Source organism: Pseudophryne corroboree, chromosome 1 (genome assembly GCF_028390025.1).
Source record: "Pseudophryne corroboree isolate aPseCor3 chromosome 1, aPseCor3.hap2, whole genome shotgun sequence".
Lineage (NCBI taxonomy): Eukaryota > Metazoa > Chordata > Amphibia > Anura > Myobatrachidae > Pseudophryne > Pseudophryne corroboree.
The window spans coordinates 1,067,575,846-1,067,593,703 of NC_086444.1; the positions used below are offsets into that span (position 1 = coordinate 1,067,575,846).

General features: G+C 47.5%; 1 long non-coding RNA gene across 1 annotated transcript; it reads right to left on the reverse strand.

Annotated features, from left to right (window-relative positions):
* Positions 1–1,683: 1,683 nt before the first annotated feature.
* LOC134989654 (uncharacterized) lies at positions 1,684–4,663 on the reverse strand. Its single transcript, XR_010194803.1, has 3 exons — positions 4,535–4,663; positions 4,047–4,259; positions 1,684–3,267 (listed from the first exon to the last, which is right to left on the reverse strand). It is a non-coding gene; the product is annotated as an uncharacterized LOC134989654 (long non-coding RNA).
* Between the last annotated feature and the right edge of the window lie 13,195 nt (positions 4,664–17,858).

The window sequence follows — 17,858 nt, forward strand, 5'->3', positions numbered from 1 at the left end:
CTGCTGCAGCAACCAGGTCTGAATTAGGCCCTGCAACCCTCCTTGCTACTTCTGTCGTGGCACAATTTATGATAATAAGTAATAACCATCTTCTCACATTTATTAACAGAGCTAGGAATTCTATTTGATCATTACTATTCAAATTGTGAGGCTGAGATTCAGTTTATTCGGCTAATTATAATCAACACCGTTTTTGTCCTCTAGCGAATAGTTGTGCCTCAGTGGTTTTGCTAACTCCTAATAACGTGGGTATTGTGTAACACATGGGGGTATATTTACTAAGCTCCCGATTTTGACCGATTTTGTGTTTTTTCTTCAAAGTGTCATCTCAGGAATTTACTAAACTAAAATCTCGGCATTGTTGAGGGCATTCGTATTTTTTGTTAAGTCAAAGTTAAAAAATACGAATGAATACACCATCGGTCAAACGCGGCTGTTTAGGTATACAACTCGGTAATTTACTATGCATTTGTATTTTAAATCTCTACCGTGAAAGTGCATTGGCGGCCGTGAAAAAAAAAACGATTCGTAAAAAAAGGCTGGAAAAAATAGACCTGCTTTTGAGAAGCGTGTTTACATGTGTTTACAATTCTACATTAATCACGCCTTCATTTTGGGCCCTTTAAAAGGGAAACAAGCACATTTTTAACATCTCTCACTCTGAAATGGCTGCTGCCGTGTGTAGTTTTTAATTTTTTTTGCCTGTGGGATACCTGAGAGTGCTCCAGCAGGCTACAATAAACCAGGGCCACGAAACTGACCATGGTCAGCAGGTTGTCCATGTTCCGCGGAAGCTGCGCAGGGCTAGTTTTTTAGGGGGCGTTTATACTTTAACACATTGGCCGTTGACCATCTCATACAGATGTTCTGGCTACATACAAACATAATTTCCCGTATGTATGACCTTGTCAAACTGGACTTAGACCCTGAGACAGCACGCTCTCGCTCTGTCTCAGGCCTGGACAAACTCCTGCCTGTGTTGCACTTTATGGCTACTGGCAGCTTTCACGCTGTGACTGGCGATGTAATTGCTATCTCACAGGCCACCTTTTCTAAATTTTTAAATCAGGTAAGTTAACACATACATACTCCTCTATGTCTAAGTTGTGCTTCTGTTATGTACTCTAACACAGTATTGTATTTTAAACACGTCATGACACTCCCCTTATATTTTGAAATGTCCACTCAGGTTTGGGATGCTTTGTATACACACATAGATGCCTCTATCTGCTTCCCTACCCAGGAGTCGTAGTGGCATGCAGTCAGGGTATCTTTCTATGAGCTTGCAGGCATGCCCAATGTGCTGGGTGCCATAGATTGCACACATGAAGTAAACAGTCATCAAGTAGAGGAGATAGAAACATCTTGCCACAGTGTGAGTACAGATGTAGGGAGGCAGGTAAGGCAGTAACTGATTTTGCGTCATTTTACAGGTAACTCTTAATTTATGTAACTCAACATTGGCTAACCCAAAACATAAAATATATGTATGTATGAATTATGTTTGAAGCATTTTTGTTTGATATTAGCCATGTTGTTTACAATTACTCAATAACATTTTCAGATTACACTGTCAGTAAATAGCAAAGTAAACATTACACATATAGCATTTGAATTCTTTATTTATCTTAAACACTATAATTGTGTTGGGCACAAATCTAGAATCGTGAGTGATATGTGACAATACTTTATTATTTGTTTTTTTGCTTGCTCATTTTCGTGTGCTTTTTTTGGTGGCTGCAGAGGATGCTGTTGGCACATTGGGCCATGTTCTCAGAGCCGTCTTAACAGCAGTGTAGGCCCCTGGGCACAGCAATGCACTGGGGCCCCTACCCACGCATCAGCGGTAGGGGTGGGGGGTGTTATCAGTGGCAGCTTTGATGTCCCGCGGGGGATAGGGGGGTTCTATCTTTCGTTCAGCATGTAGGACCTGGAGAAATAATTTCTGCTAATTACTCCTTTACTTCACAAATGGTGCGGGAAGGAGAATGCTAAATTGTAGAAGGGGACATTGGGCTGAATGAAGGGGCCTTGATACATGACTTCTAGGGTGATAGGGGGTGTTTGATACACAGGGGAGGGGTGGATAGTGGAGTGGGCTTAATATTCATCATTTTCCGGGGATCAGGGCAGCTTGCTTTACTGCAGATATCTCCAGTTCCTGGAAATAGATTTCTTAGCTTAACTGGGATAAAAAAACTAGAGAGTCCCACCTTTCAGGAGGTGCTGGGGACTTGGGGATCAGACTTCAGTAGCCAGAGCAACCCACCGACAAAAATATAAAACTGCATATTAGGCATGTGGAGCTGTAGCAGGGACCAGCTGCTTGAAGGCTGATATCTCTGGTTCTGGACATAGTAGAGACAAGCTGCCAATGTCCACTGAAAGGGGGGAGTCACAGCTTTTGGAGTATACCCTCAGAAAAACTCTAAGTCAGACAAAACCCTAGATATCTAGCTGGGAAGAACAATTAACAGACTTGGATGGGGACTACTGCTTTAAAGTCTGATATCTCCGGTTCCCCAGGGCCGATTTTCAAAAATCTGGTACCCCTGGAAAGAGGGGACCCTCAGCTATTAGCCTAGGACCCTTTTACTCCTGGGGCCCTTGGGCAAGAGCCCATTGAGCCCATACGAAAAGACGGCCCTGCATGTTCTGCTTGATCGCCTAACTGGGGAGGAAATTGGGGTCTGGCTAGGTGTGGTTGTCCCTAAGCTTGAGTCTTGTTGCTGGGCTGCCAACAAATTGATGTTTTGGCTCAAGTTGTTGATGCTTGCTGTCAGTTGTGGTGTTGCGGCTGTGTTGTTGGCATCTATTCTGGACATACTTTCTGTGATCATCTGATTGTTCTGGATTAGTTGTATGAGGGCTTGTTGTTGGCGGTTTTGTTCATCCATGATGCGTTGAAAGCTTCCTATCATTTGGCTGTTGTCTGCTCTCATTTGTTCCATGCTATTGGCCACTCTGCCAGGTTGAACAATCAGTCTGCCTGAGTTTCTACTCAGTCTCGGTAGATAATGTGGCAGACTAGCAAGGTATTGGCTGTGGTTTTGCAGACAGGCATAATGTTGGGCCTGTTGTGTGGTCCAACTGGACCAAAGGTCTTGTCCCATTTGTGGCTGGGGTGGTGTTGGGCTCACTTGTTGGGTGGGGGAGTAATGTCAGCCGGCGTGGGTGGCTGGTTAGGATCAACTGCTTGCAGGTGTAGTGTGTAAGTTTGCTGCAAGTCAGTTTCCTGCTGGGTATACTGGGGCATGATGTCTGGATCTGTATGGGGTTGAAGACAGTCACAATTTAGTTACTGTTGGGCTTCTGCTTTTATTGTGCTTTACGACAACATGCATTACTTCTTAATATGCATGTTGAAAAATATAAATAGAGTGTGGCCTAAACTTATGATGATATTGGGCATTATATTTTCAAAATGTCACTTCTTTGGTTTCCTACTCATTACAACAATCTTTAAGGTAAATGTTGGGCTATGGGCTTAACGTAATGGGCAAACACGTTGAACTGTAAACATGCTACATTACACACTTTACATATTCTGTTTTAAGCTTCCTTTTGGCCAAAAAACAGAATACATTAAATGTGTACAACAATGCACTCATACATTGTTAAAGGATGTCAGTCTTTACCAGTAAACATTTTCAATTATAGTGAAAAAACATATACTTACAAATATGTTTGGCATAAGTGGCAACACCTATGTAGCGCATATTGTTAATTTGAGATGTGTACCACGAAAGAATGCTTACCATGGGGTCAAATTAATAACATTGAATTTGTTTTTAAGATGGGATATTGTCCATAGCAACCAATAACATTGCAGGGAGTATATTGGAGAAGGTGCTGTATTAATGTTACAGAGAATAGGATTGGTTGGTATGGGCAACATCACATCTTAAATAAAAGTTCCATCGTAGTAACGTTACCCACATGTGTTTGCTGGTGTTGCTTACTACAAGGATGAGTGTGTGCTTTTGTTTAATTTTGGAAAACATTGTGTAAAATGCATTGAATTTTAAGAAATAAGGTTTACTCACCAGACAGCTGAGGGGATTGAGGCTCATCGGTTTGTGGACTGGCCAAAATGGCATCGGGTGGCTGAGGCAACACAGTTGAGATGCGCAATTGTGGTGGTGAGGATGCGGGTGTAGGTACGGCCTCAAGACGGCGTCTCTTACTACCCATCTTCTGGAGACTGCCAGGCCCCTACGAATGTTGTCTTAGTGGAGTGCGGTGCGATGATGAAGTTCCTATGGGATAATAAAAACATTATAATTCTGTATTTATATGGGGCCTATTCATGAAGAAGTGAAAAGTGTGGAGAAGTGAGCCATTGGAGAAGTTGTCCATGGCAACCAATCAGCATTAACATTACATTTATAATTTGCATACTTTAAAATTATACTGAGCCAATGATTGGTTGCCATGGCCAACTTCTCCACTGACTCACTGCTCCACTCTTTACACTGCTTCTTGAATAGAGCCATATGTGTTTACAGAATATGTGTACCCACAACATTCTTACCTGCATCGCCAGCATCCGCATCACTTGCCTGTGTGGTTTGTGACCTGGCTGTGCTGGCTCTCTTTCGTACTGTTGAAATATGAATTTTGACCTTATGTTCAGTAAATTGTGAATACATATTTACTCCAAAACATTATTGTGATGTGGACATATGAAGAACATTAAGACTATTACACTAAACTTGGCTTATGCTTTTATGGCTGAGTTTATTCGGTGTGTATACTTTAATCATGAACCAATTACAACAAACAATCCATACCCTAAGGCAGGCCTGTCCAAACTGCAGCCCTCAAGCTGTTGTGAAACTACATATCCCAGCATGCCCTGACCCAGTTTTGTTGTCAGAGAATGCTAAAGCTGTGTTAGGGCATGCTGGGATATGTAGTTTCACAACAGCTGGTGGGCCGCAGTTTGGACATGGCTGCCTTAAGATGCATAATTAACAATATTATACAACTACAAAACCAACCGTGGAACTTTTAAACAACAAGAATATTAGTCTGTTAGAAACATAAAAATTGTAGCCACAAATAACTCACAATAAACAAATATATTATTTAAATTTTAAAAGTATCAAATTTTTAGGTGGCAAAAATCACATCTTCCACACAAAGCCCTATCCACAACAACATACATTAACAAAAAATAAATAAAAAATGGATTAAACATTCATGAAAACACATGAGTCACTCTTCATTTAACTGGAATTTTTTTTTAAACATTTAAAAAAAAAAAAAAAATAAAAAAAAAAAAAAAATGCTGCAAAAGGGACAGGCTAACTTCACAAAACAATGGGAAATAACATAACTATTTATGTAAAAAAAAACCCATCACCAACACATTACAATATTTAAGCCACTTACAAACAGAATCAGCTACAATACATTTCACACAACTAAGGACAAAGCAAATATGTTAAAATAATATACGGTAAATATTGAACCACAAACTCACCATCCTGCCTTGGACGATCCGAATCCCGGACATGAGTCACACCAACCACTTCAGGCGGAATAAGGGACCGCACAGGCTCCTCCCAATCGCGATATGACGCTCTGAAGGGATGGCCACCCCCTGTTTGCCTGGCAGACTTTGCCTCCTTGGCCATCTTCGCCTTGACACGGCGCTTGATATCGTAGAAGCGCTTACGACACGTGTCCTCGGTCCTCCTCACCACACCCTCACTATTAACTGCCACTACTACCTTCCCCCACAGAACACTCTTCCTGCGTGAAGGAACCTTGGCAGCATCATGCCCAAACAGCTGATGATGATGTTTCATCAGCTCCCGCACCAATGCCACATTCTCTGCATAGCTGAATTTAACATTGCGCCCAGTCTTTGTAGTGGTGCGTGGCCGCGGAGCCACAGCACCATCACCATCACTGTCACTATCACTCGAGGCTGCAGCAACAACCTCCCCCTCCCTCACCTCCTCCCTCTCACTCACCTCTGACTGGGACATATTCAGGACAAACAACAACTAACAAATATAAAAAAAAACACACAACACACTCCTCCACTACCACTACACACACACACACACACACACACACACACACACACACACACACACACACACACACACACACTGACAATAGACTGAAATTTTTTTTACAAAGACAAAAAATAAAATAGACTTTTAAATAACTACACAACAAGTATGACAAAACCACTTACACACAGTACAACACTCAACAATCTCAAAAAACCACCTCCAAACCACAAAATACTCCAAACTACTCACCAACACCAAACACCACTTCCTCTCACCTCTCCACTAGCTAAACCCACGAGGTACGGACGGTTTGGGCAGTGGCGTAACTAGAAATTTTTCTCCCCCAAGCCAAAAAATTATTTGGCACCCCCCCCCCCCCCATATCCCCCATAATTGGCACTAGTAAAGGGATAAACATGCGCGCGCTGAAGGGTGTGTGGCTTCGTTGAAAAGGGCGTGGCTTCGCATAAAGGGGCGTTGCATTGCAGGAAAAGGACTACCTTATACCCCAGTTTTGCAACCTGCACGCCCAGACGTTAGCCACCACAGGAAAGAAAAATAATCCTGATTCATGCCCCTTACATTATTTGTCATTTTTCCTCCTTATAGTAATGCCCAGTATACATTATGCCACATACTGCAATGGCCCTTAGACATTATGCCACACACAATAATGCACATGACACAATATGCACACACCATAATGCCCCCGACACATTATGCCACACACCGTAATGCCTGTGACACATGACGACAGGAATCGCAATGCCCGTTATACATTATGCTACACACTGCAATGCCCCTGATACATTATAGCACATACAATGTCTGTGACACATTATGACACACATCGCAATGACCCTGAGACATTATATCACATACCACAATGCCCGTGATATAGTATACAACACACCGTAATGCCTGACACATTATGACACACACCGCAATGTCCGTGATACATTATGCCACACACTGCAATGACCCTGAGACATTATACCACATATCACAATGCCCGTGATATAGTATACCATACACCGTAATGCCTGCGATACATACCGCAATGCCCGTTATACCCTATGCCACACACCGCAATGCCCGTTATACATTATGCCACACTGCAATGCCCCTGAGACATTATACCACATATCACAATGCCCGTGATATAGTATGCCACACACCGTAATGCCTGTGACACATTATGACACACAACGCAATGTCCGTGATACAGAGGCGTCACCAGGTGTGGTGACACCCGGTGCGCACCCCTGATGTACTGCCGCGATCGCGGCAAAAAGGGGCATGGCCTTACAGCTAGGGGGCGTGGCTTCGTGGGGATACTGGTATCGTCACTCTGGGGGCGTGCCCAGCATCTCCGGAGATGCTGGGCTTCCCCCAGAGACGCTCTCAGTGTGCTGTCGGCTCCTCTGCTATGACAGGAGCCGGGTGCTGTAGCGGAATTTCACACTGCAGCACCTGGCTCCTGTCACTGCGGAGGAGCTGACATTTGGTGTCACCCCCTCCAGGTGTCACACCCGGGTGCGGGCCGCACCCCCCGCACCCGCCTTGTGACGCCACTGCCGTGATACATTATGCGACACATTGTAATGGCCATTACACATTAAGTCCTATAGTAAGGCTTCTAATTACTTTTAAATTACCTGCTCGTTGCCAGGGGTTTCATGCTCTTGGTTCCATGCACGGTGCCAGGGGTTTTCATGCTCAGGGTGTCATGCTCGTTGCCAGGGGTTTCATGCTCGTTGCCAGGGGTTTCATGCACTGGGTGTCATGCTCGTTGCTAGGGTGTAGTGCTTGTTGCTAGGGCTGTGCTCCCAGTGCCAGATATTCCCCCACAGTGCCAGGTACTCACATGCCCCCAGTGCCAAATATAGCCCCCCCATGTGCCAGGTACACATATACCCCCCTTCCCAGTGCCAGATATTCCCCCACAGTGCCAGGTACTCACATGCCCCAGTGCCAAATATAGCCCCCCCATGTGCCAGGTACACATATACCCCCCCCCCCCAGTGCCACATATGCCCTCAGTGCCAGATATTCCCCCACAGTGCCAGGTACTCAAATGCCCCGGCAGAGGCGTCACCGGGTGTGGTGACACCCGGTGCGCGCCCCTGATCTCCTGCCGCGATCGCGCCAAAAAGGGGGCGTGACCTTGTACTTAGGGGGCGTGGCTTCACGGGGATCCCGGAATCGTCACTCTGGGGGCGTGCCCAGCATCTCCGGGGATGCTGGGCTTCCCCCAGAGCCAGTCTCCGTCCGCTGTCGGCTCCTCTTCTGTGACAGGAGCCGGGTGCTGTAGGAGACTTTCTCACTGCAGCACCTGGTTCCTGTCAGTGCGGAGGAGCTGACATTTGGTGTCACCCTCCATCAGGCGTCACACCCGGGTGCGGGCCGCACCCCTGCACCCGCCTTGTGACGCCACTGTGCCCCGGTGCCAAATATAGCCCCCCCCAATGTGCCAGGTACACATATACCCCCCCAGTGCCACATATGCCCCCTCAGTGCCACATAAGCCACCTCCCCCTGTGCTGCATATGCTCCCCCCAGTGCACCTCCCTCCCCCGGCTCCCCCGCTGTTTTGTGATGGAGGGACACGGAGGGCGCAGCGCGCGCCTCTCCTGTGTTCCCCCTGGGTCTCCGGCGGGTCTGTTAAAGGAAGTGCCGGTTTGTGAGCCAATCAGAGCTCACGAATTGCACTTCCTTTATTAGACCCGCCGGAGACCCAGGAGGGACACAGGAGAGGCGAGCGCTGTGCCCTCCGTGTCCCTCCTTACAGCAGCGGAGGGTTAGTGAGAGCAGATTGACATGCGGACGCTCGTCCGCATGTCAATCTGCGCTAAAGCAGTGGCGGCGCCCCCGCAGCCCCTCGCCCCCAAGCCACCGCGAGGGCTGCGGGGGCAGTAGTTCCGCCACTGGGTTTGGGGCGTTTTTATAGTAATGAGCACAGACACTCCTCCATCACTAAACAAACCAATCACGGACGAGTGACAAAAACTAAAGTTAGACCAAAATCGCGGCCGGGAACGGAAAAACACTGCTGTAACATTCAAATGACGCATTCGGCCGCATTCTACCATTAAAAACCACGAATGACATCGATAAATGAAAATAATCAAAATACAACAGCTTAGTAAATGAGTCGTAATAAAAACAAAAAGTTGTAAATTCACACATTCGATGTCATTCGTGTTTAATTACACTCCAAATCGACACAGATACGAATTTTAGTAAATTATACCCCATGGTCCTCACAGAAAGCAAACTCTTTGCAGTAATGGTGTATTCATCTGCTGTTTTAGGTCTCTTCATTTGAGGACATGAAAATAATTTTTATGTCAAAACACTTGTGGTTAGAATGGACAATGCTGACCGCATTAGCTGGTGGCTAGTGTGGACAATGCTGACCTCATTAGCTGGTGGCTAGTGTGGACAATTTTGATCCCTTTAGCTGGTGGCTTGTGTGGACAACGCCACATCCAGTTGCTTATTATTGAAATCAAACTTCTAGAAGGCTGGACTGAAGAAGAAAAAAATCCCATAGGTAGTATCTTTAGGTGGGTAAAAGAACTATAGGGAAGAGGTGAAATTTGAGAGAATGCGTTAAAGGATAGTCTGATCAGTCAGGGTTGGGAGCTTCATAATTGGGAATCAGCACAGAAGAAACCTTAGAGTTGGCCCTTCATTTTCATGTTGAATGCTTTTTTAAGGCCTGCTCCTCGAACTTCACCACCACAGGTGCCACCACTGGTAGTGATGGAAAAAACAGAATATAATGCCACAGACACAGATACTACAGCCTGGCTGTGACCAGGGAAGTTGAGAGCCTGGCTGGGCCCAGGTACTTTTCAGGGGGCATGACCAAATCACAGGAGGCGTGGCAATGCACCCTTAGAAAACAATACAGACATTATTATTATTATATTTTTTTTTATTAAATACTTCCCTAGCCACACTGCAGCCCAGCACACAACAGCCTGTGCTGGGCTGAGAAGAAAAGCTATAGCTGTTGTTTCCAGGTAGGGGGTGACTTGCGGCCCCCACTAGGCCCCTTAATCAGACCTGGACCCAGGTAATTTGTACCCACTCCCTCCCTCTCTTGGCGCCACTGGCTGTGAGGTCTCCACACAGTTCGCCAGACACAGGCTTTTCACTGAGGTTGTGAAACAGAGGTGACCAACATGCTCTTCTGCAGCATTGGGTTATCTTTCTGTTATTAAGATCTGGGGAACTCATGTACAACTTCAATTGGAGACACCATGAGACGTATAATGTAATACTTGCGTACAGTGTAGAATATACTGTGGTATGGGGGCACCATGTGGCATATAATGTGATTTTGGAGCACAGTTGTTCATATAATGTAATTTGGTGTCATAGTGTGGTATATACTATGATTTGGGGGCACTTGTTGGCATATAATCTAATTTGGGGCACCGTGCAGGATATATGTGCACCAGGCCAAAAGATTTCTGTTGCCGGCCCTGCTGCTGATTCAGAAATATTTATAAACCTTGTGCATGTCCTGCAGTGTTTTGTAGTATAAGTCACTTTTTTCTTGTTTTGTTCATACAGTTTCTGTTTATGTACTGTGTAATTTGTTATTGACCACTTGTGGCGCCATATAATTAAAGGATAATAATAAATAACTAGCTTTTTTTCACACCCGTAGGAGTCGAATTTAGAAAAATCCCTACTTAGTGGGTGGCTGCAAATATCTGTCACAGTTTCCAGACCACCCAGCAGGTCACATGTTCCAGGTCACCCAGCAGGTGCACAGGGAGAGTTCACCAACTGTTACATTTTCCAGAGCACAATTACAACGCCAATACTTTTCTGCAAATCTACTGACCAAGACCTTTAATTTGGAATATGATGCTCAGACAATGGCATCATAGAAATATGTCACTCATAAGGTCATCCTTCTGCTATTTAAATATAGATATCTGTTCTTCCAATTACATGGGGTATCCTTGTTGTACCCTCTTTGGGCAAATTATAGTGAACAGATTGTCGGATCATTTTCTTTATGTATTTAGAAAGGTTCATTATTGTTGTTTATGAAATGTTTCATTTGGATATGCATCTGTCATGAGAACGTCTCTCCAGCAGGGTTTGTTGGATGTATATATCTGCGCTGAGTGGTGAAGTGTATATTATTCCAAACCTTCTGTTGGAAGCTTTGTATTCTTGAAGTATGGAGTAATGATTCTAACCTCCATCTATAGTTATATGGGGCTATGTTATTGAGTATAGAGTATCTCCTATATATTTGCCTTGTCTGTGCCTGGCCCTCTAACGCTGGGTGGAGTTACAGGCCTGGGTGGAGTTAGCAGCTCCTGCCCTGCATAGCAGAACTGAGCAGCAGCCACATAATCCCACCACCATCTCCAACCAGGACGCAGCACAGTGCCAGGTATGCAGCACTGCACCAAACACAGGCGCCAAACAATCCCACCAACAACACCCATATCCTGCCTTGCCAGGGGTACGCACCACGGCCGCGCAGCCACCACGGCAGACAAAACACCCGCAGCCCACAATGCCAATTCCTCTCCCCCCCCCCCCCGCCCCCCACAACCCCTACACCATCTGGCACTTTGCTGCCGGCCCGCGGGAACATAGTCCCGCAGCACGCCGACCACACCATGTATGCACACAGCCTACTGTCCAGCCCAACACAAACTCTCTGCCGTCCCTGCACCCATCGGTCACACTCCAGCCGCGCAACGGGCACATAGTCCCGCAGCACGCCCGCACAGATTCCCCAGCACGGACGACCACAGCCCACCTTCCCCACAAGACCAACGCACACTCTCTTCCCTCCCTGCACAGTGTGTACTGCCGCCGGCCTCCCTCTCCACACCGCTGATACATTCATCCCTGCGAACATCTGACACACTGCTGCCGTGTCGCGGCCACACAGTCCCGCAGCACGACGCCAGCACGGCCGTACAGCGGACACCCTTCCCACACCGCTGATACATGCACCCCCGCAAACATCTGACACACCTCAGCCATGGCGCCCCCACAGAGTCCCGCAGCACGGCCGCCCACAGCACGGCCGCACACACTCCCCAACACCGCCGCACACAGCCTACTGTCCCCACAAGGCCAACACAAACTGTCTGCCATCATGCACACTGTGTCCCGCCGTGCCCCCTCCCCACACCTATGCTAAAAACCACCCTCGCCAACATTGCTCACACTACAGGCGCACCATGGCCACATAGTCCCGCAGCACGGCCGCACATATTCCCCAGCACGGTCGACCACAGCCCACCCTCCCCACAACACCAACGCACACTGTCTTCCCTCCTGGCACAGTGTGTACAGCCACTTAACCCCCTCGCCACACCGCTCACACATTCACTCCCGCAACATCTGACACACTGCTGCCATGCCGCGCCCACACAGTCCCGCAGCACGACGCACACAGCACGCGTCTCTGTATCCCCTCCCTACCGCCCAGCCTCTCTGTATCCCCTCCCTACCGCCCAGCCTCTCTGTATCCCCTCCCTACCGCCCTGCATCTCTGTATCCCCTCCCTGTGTCTCTGTATACCCTCCCTACCGCCCCTCTGCATCCACCCCCCCCCCCCCTCTCCCGCATCTACAGACTCCCTGCCTCATCTGCGGCCCCCCCCCCCCCCCACCTGCTACATTCTGTACATCGTGCCCTGCAGCCACTCTTCACGTCATCGCAAGGGGCTACGCCCCCCTCACCATTGGACGCCCTTTCGTCGTGCAATATTTAACCACTAACAAACCTAGGAATGCAGGTAATACTCCATATAATACAAATATTGAACCCCAGCAAGGCGGGCTGGGGTTCGACGGTGTGAAGAGCGCCCGTAGGGCGCGATGAAGCACCTAGTATCATTATAATAGTCTCTCAGATTATAACCTCTAAAACGCCCATATGCAATAAATATAATAATAATAATAATAATAATAATAATATGCTACTGTTTATGAACTAACAATGAAGTCCTGAGTGCATGGTCTTATTATTTGTGGTGGTATGTCTTTATTGCATATGGAGTAGTATGTGTTTTAGATTAATCAATCAATAGATTTATTTTTATATTGACTTGTTGAAGATATTTTTTATTTATTTAATACTTAACATATATTGTTTATTTCTCTGACGTCCTAAGTGGATGCTGGGGACTCCGTCAGGACCATGGGGATTAGCGGCTCCGCAGGAGACAGGGCACAAAAGTAAAAGCTTTAGGATCAGGTGGTGTGCACTGGCTCCTCCCCCTATGACCCTCCTCCAAGCCTCAGTTAGATTTTTGTGCCCGGCCGAGAAGGGTGCAATCTAGGTGGCTCTCCTAAAGAGCTGCTTAGAGTAAAAGTTTGTTAGTTTTTTTATTTTCAGTGAGTCCTGCTGGCAACAGGCTCACTGCTACGAGGGACTTAGGGGAGAGAAGTGAACTCACCTGCGTGCAGGATGGATTGGCTTCTTAGGCTACTGGACACCATTAGCTCCAGAGGGAGTCGGAACACAGGTCTCACCCTGGGGTTCGTCCCGGAGCCGCGCCGCCGACCCCCCTTGCAGATGCCGAAAAGTGAAGGTCCAGAAACGGCGGCAGAAGACTCTTCAGTCTTCATAAGGTAGCGCACAGCACTGCAGCTGTGCGCCATTGTTGTCAGCACACTTCATAGCAGCGGTCACTGAGGGTGCAGGGCGCTGGGGGGGGGCGCCCTGGGCAGCAATGATAGTACCTTATTCTGGCTAAAAATACATCACATATAGCCCCTGGGGGCTATATGGATGTATTTAACCCCTGCCAGGTCTCAGAAAAACGGGAGAAGAAGCCCGCCGAAAAGGGGGCGGGGCCTATTCTCCTCAGCACACAGCGCCATTTTCCCTCACAGAAATGCTGGTGGGAAGGCTCCCAGGCTCTCCCCTGCACTGCACTACAGAAACAGGGTTAAAACAGAGAGGGGGGGCACTTATTTGGCGATATGTATATATATATATTAAAATGCTATAAGGGAAAAACACTTATATAAAGGTTGTCCCTGTATAATTATAGCGTTTTTGGTGTGTGCTGGCAAACTCTCCCTCTGTCTCCCCAAAGGGCTAGTGGGGTCCTGTCCTCTATCAGAGCATTCCCTGTGTGTGTGCTGTGTGTCGGTACGTGTGTGTCGACATGTATGAGGACGATGTTGGTGAGGAGGCGGAGCAATTGCCTGAAATGGTGATGTCACTCTCTAGGGAGTCGACACCGGAATGGATGGCTTATTTAAGGAATTACGTGATAATGTCAACACGCTGCAAGGTCGGTTGACGACATGAGACGGCCGGCAAACAAATTAGTACCTGTCCAGGCGTCTCAAACACCGTCAGGGGCTGTAAAATGCTCATTTACCTCAGTCGGTCGACACAGACACAGACACGGACACTGACTTCAGTGTCGACGGTGAAGAAACAAACGTATTTTCCTTTAGGGCCACACGTTACATGTTAAGGGCAATGAAGGAGGTGTTACATATTTCTGATACTACAAGTACCACAAGAAGGGTATTATGTGGGGTGTGAAAAAACTACCTGTAGTTTTTCCTGAATCAGATAAATTAAATGAAGTGTGTGATGATGCGTGGGTTTCCCCCGATAGAAAATTATTGGCGGTATACCCTTTCCCGCCAGAAGTTAGGGCGCGTTGGGAAACACCCTTTAGGGTGGATAAGGCGCTCACACGCTTATCAAAACAAGTGGCGGTACCGTCTCCAGATAGGGCCGCCCTCAAGGAGCCAGCTGAGAGGCTGGAAAATATCCTAAAAAGGTATATACACACATACTGGTGTTATACTGCGACCAGCGATCGCCTCAGCCTGGATGTGCAGCGCTGGGGTGGCTTGGTCGGATTCCCTGACTGAAAATATTGATACCCTTGACAGGGACAGTATTTTATTGACTATAGAGCATTTAAAGGATGCATTTCTATATATGCGAGATGCATAGATGGATATTTGCACTCTGGCATCAAGAGTAAGTGCGATGTCCATATCTGCCAGAAGATGTTTATGGACACGACAGTGGTCAGGTGATGCAGATTCCAAACGGCACATGGAAGTATTGCCGTATAAAGGGGAGGAGTTATTTGGGGTCGGTCCATCGGACCTGGTGGCCTCGGCAACAGCTGGAAAATCCACCTTTTTTACCCCAAATCACATCTCAGCAGAAAAAGACACCGTCTTTTCAGCCTCAGTCCTTTCGTCCCCATAAGGGCAAGCGGGCAAAAGGCCAGTCATATCTGCCCAGGGATAGAGGAAAGGGAAGAAGACTGCAGCAGGCAGCCCATTCCCAGGAACAGAAGCCCTCCACAGCTTCTGCCAAGTCCTCAGCATGACGCTGGGGCCGTACAAGCGGACTCAAGTGCGGTGGGGGGTCGTCTCAAGAGTTTCAGCGCGTAGTGGGCTCACTCGCAAGTGGACCCCTGGATCCTACAAGTAGTATCCCAGGGGTACAGACTGGAGATTCGAGACGTCTCCCCCTCGCAGGCTCCTGATGTCTGCTTTACCAACGTCTTCCTCCGACAGGGAGGCAGTATTGGAAACAATTCACAAGCTGTATTCCCAGCAGGTGATAATCAAAGTACCCCTCCTACAACAAGGAAAGGGGTATTATTCCACACTATATTGTGGTACTGAAGCCAGACGGCTCGGTGAGACCTATTCTAAATGGGAAATCTTTGAACACTTACATACAAAGGTTCAAATCAAGATGGAGTCACTCAGAGCAGTGATAGCGAACCAGGAAGGGGACTATATGGTGTCCCTGGACATCAAGGATGCTTACCTCCATGTCCCAAATTGCCCTTCTCACCAAGAGTACCTCAGGTTCGTGGTACGGAACTGTCACTATCAGTTTCAGACGCTGCCGTTTGGATTGTCCACGGCACCCCGGGTCTTTACCAAAGTAATGGCCGAAATGATGATTCTTCTTCAAAGAAAAGGCGTCTTAATTATCCCTTACTTGGACGATCTCCTGATAAGGGCAAGGTCCAGAGAACAGTTGGAAGTCGGAGTAGCACTATCTCAAGTAGTTCTACGACAGCACGGGTGGATTCTAAATATCCAAAATCGCAGCCGTTTCCGACGACACGTCTGCTGTTCCTAGGGATGGTTCTGGACACAGTCCAGAAAAAGGTGTTTCTCCCGGAGGAGAAAGCCAGGGAGTTATCCGAGCTAGTCAGGAACCTCCTAAAACCAGGAAAAGTGTCAGTGCATCATTGCACAAGAGTCCTGGGAAAAATGGTGGCTTATTACGAAGCGATTCCATTCGGCAGATTCCACGCAAGAACTTTTCAGTGGGATCTGCTGGACAAATGGTCCGGATCGCATTTTCAGATGCATCAGCGGATAACCCTATCTCCAAGGACAAGGGTGTCTCTTCTGTGGTGGTTACAGAGTGCTCATCTTCTAGAGGGCCGCAGATTCGGCATTCAGGATTGGATGCTGGTGACCACGGAGGCCAGCCTGAGAGGCTGGGGAGCAGTCACACAGGGAAAAAATTTCCAGGGAGTGTGATCAAGTCTGGAGATTTTTCTCCACATAAATATACTGGAGCTAAGGGCAATTTACAATGCTCTAAGCTTAGCAAGACCTCTGCTTCAAGGTCAGCCGGTATTGATCCAGTGGGACAACATCACGGCAGTCGCCCACGTAAACAGACAGGGCGGCACAAGAAGCAGGAGGGCAATGGCAGAAACTGCAAGGATTTTTCGCTGGGCGGAAAATCATGTGATAGCACTGTCAGCAGTGTTCATTCCGGGAGTGGACAACTGGGAATCAGACTTCCTCAGCAGGCACAACCTCCACCCGGGAGAGTGGGGACTTCATCGGGAAGTCTTCCACATGATTGTGAACCGTTGGAAAAGACCAAAGGTGGACATGATGGCGTCCCGCCTGAACAAAAAAACTGGACAAGTATTGCGCCAGGTCAAAAGACCCTCAGGCAATAGCTGTGGACGTTCTGGTAACACCGTGGGTGTACCAGTCGGTGTATGTCTTCCCTCCTCTGCTTCTCATACCCAAGGTATTGAGAATTATAAGACGTAGAGGAGTAAGAACTATACTCGTGGCTCCGGATTGGCCAAGAAGGACTTGGTACCCGGAACTTCAAGAGATGCTCACAGAGGACTCATGGCCTCTGCCGCTAAGAAGGGACTTGCTTCAGCAAGTACCATGTCTGTTCCAAGACTTACCGCGGCTGCGTTTGACGGCATGGCGGTTGAACGCCGGATCCTAAGGGAAAAAGGCATTCCGGAAGAGGTCATTCCTACCCTGGTCAAAGCCAGGAAGGAGGTGACCGCACAACATTATCACCACATGTGGCGAAAATATGTTGCGTGGTGTGAGGCCAGGAAGGCCCCATGAAGAAATTTCAACTCGGTCGTTTCCTGCATTTCCTGCAAACAGGAGTGTCTATGGGCCTCAAATTGGGGTCCATTAAGGTTCAAATTTCGGCCCTGTCGATTTTCTTCCAGAAAGAATTGGCTTCAGTTCCTGAAGTCCAGAAGTTTGTCAAGGGAGTATTGCATATACAACCCCCTTTTGTGCCTCCAGTGGCACTGTGGGATCTCAACGTAGTTCTGGGATTCCTAAAATCACATTGGTTTAAACCGCTCAAATCTGTGGATTTGAAATATCTCACAGAGAAAGTGACCATGCTGTTGGCCCTGGCCTCGGCCAGGCGAGTGTCAGAATTGGCGGCGTTTGTCTCAAAAAAGCCCATATCTGATTGTCCATTCGGACAGGGCAGAGCTGCGGACTCATCCCCAGTTTCTCCCTAAGGTGGTGT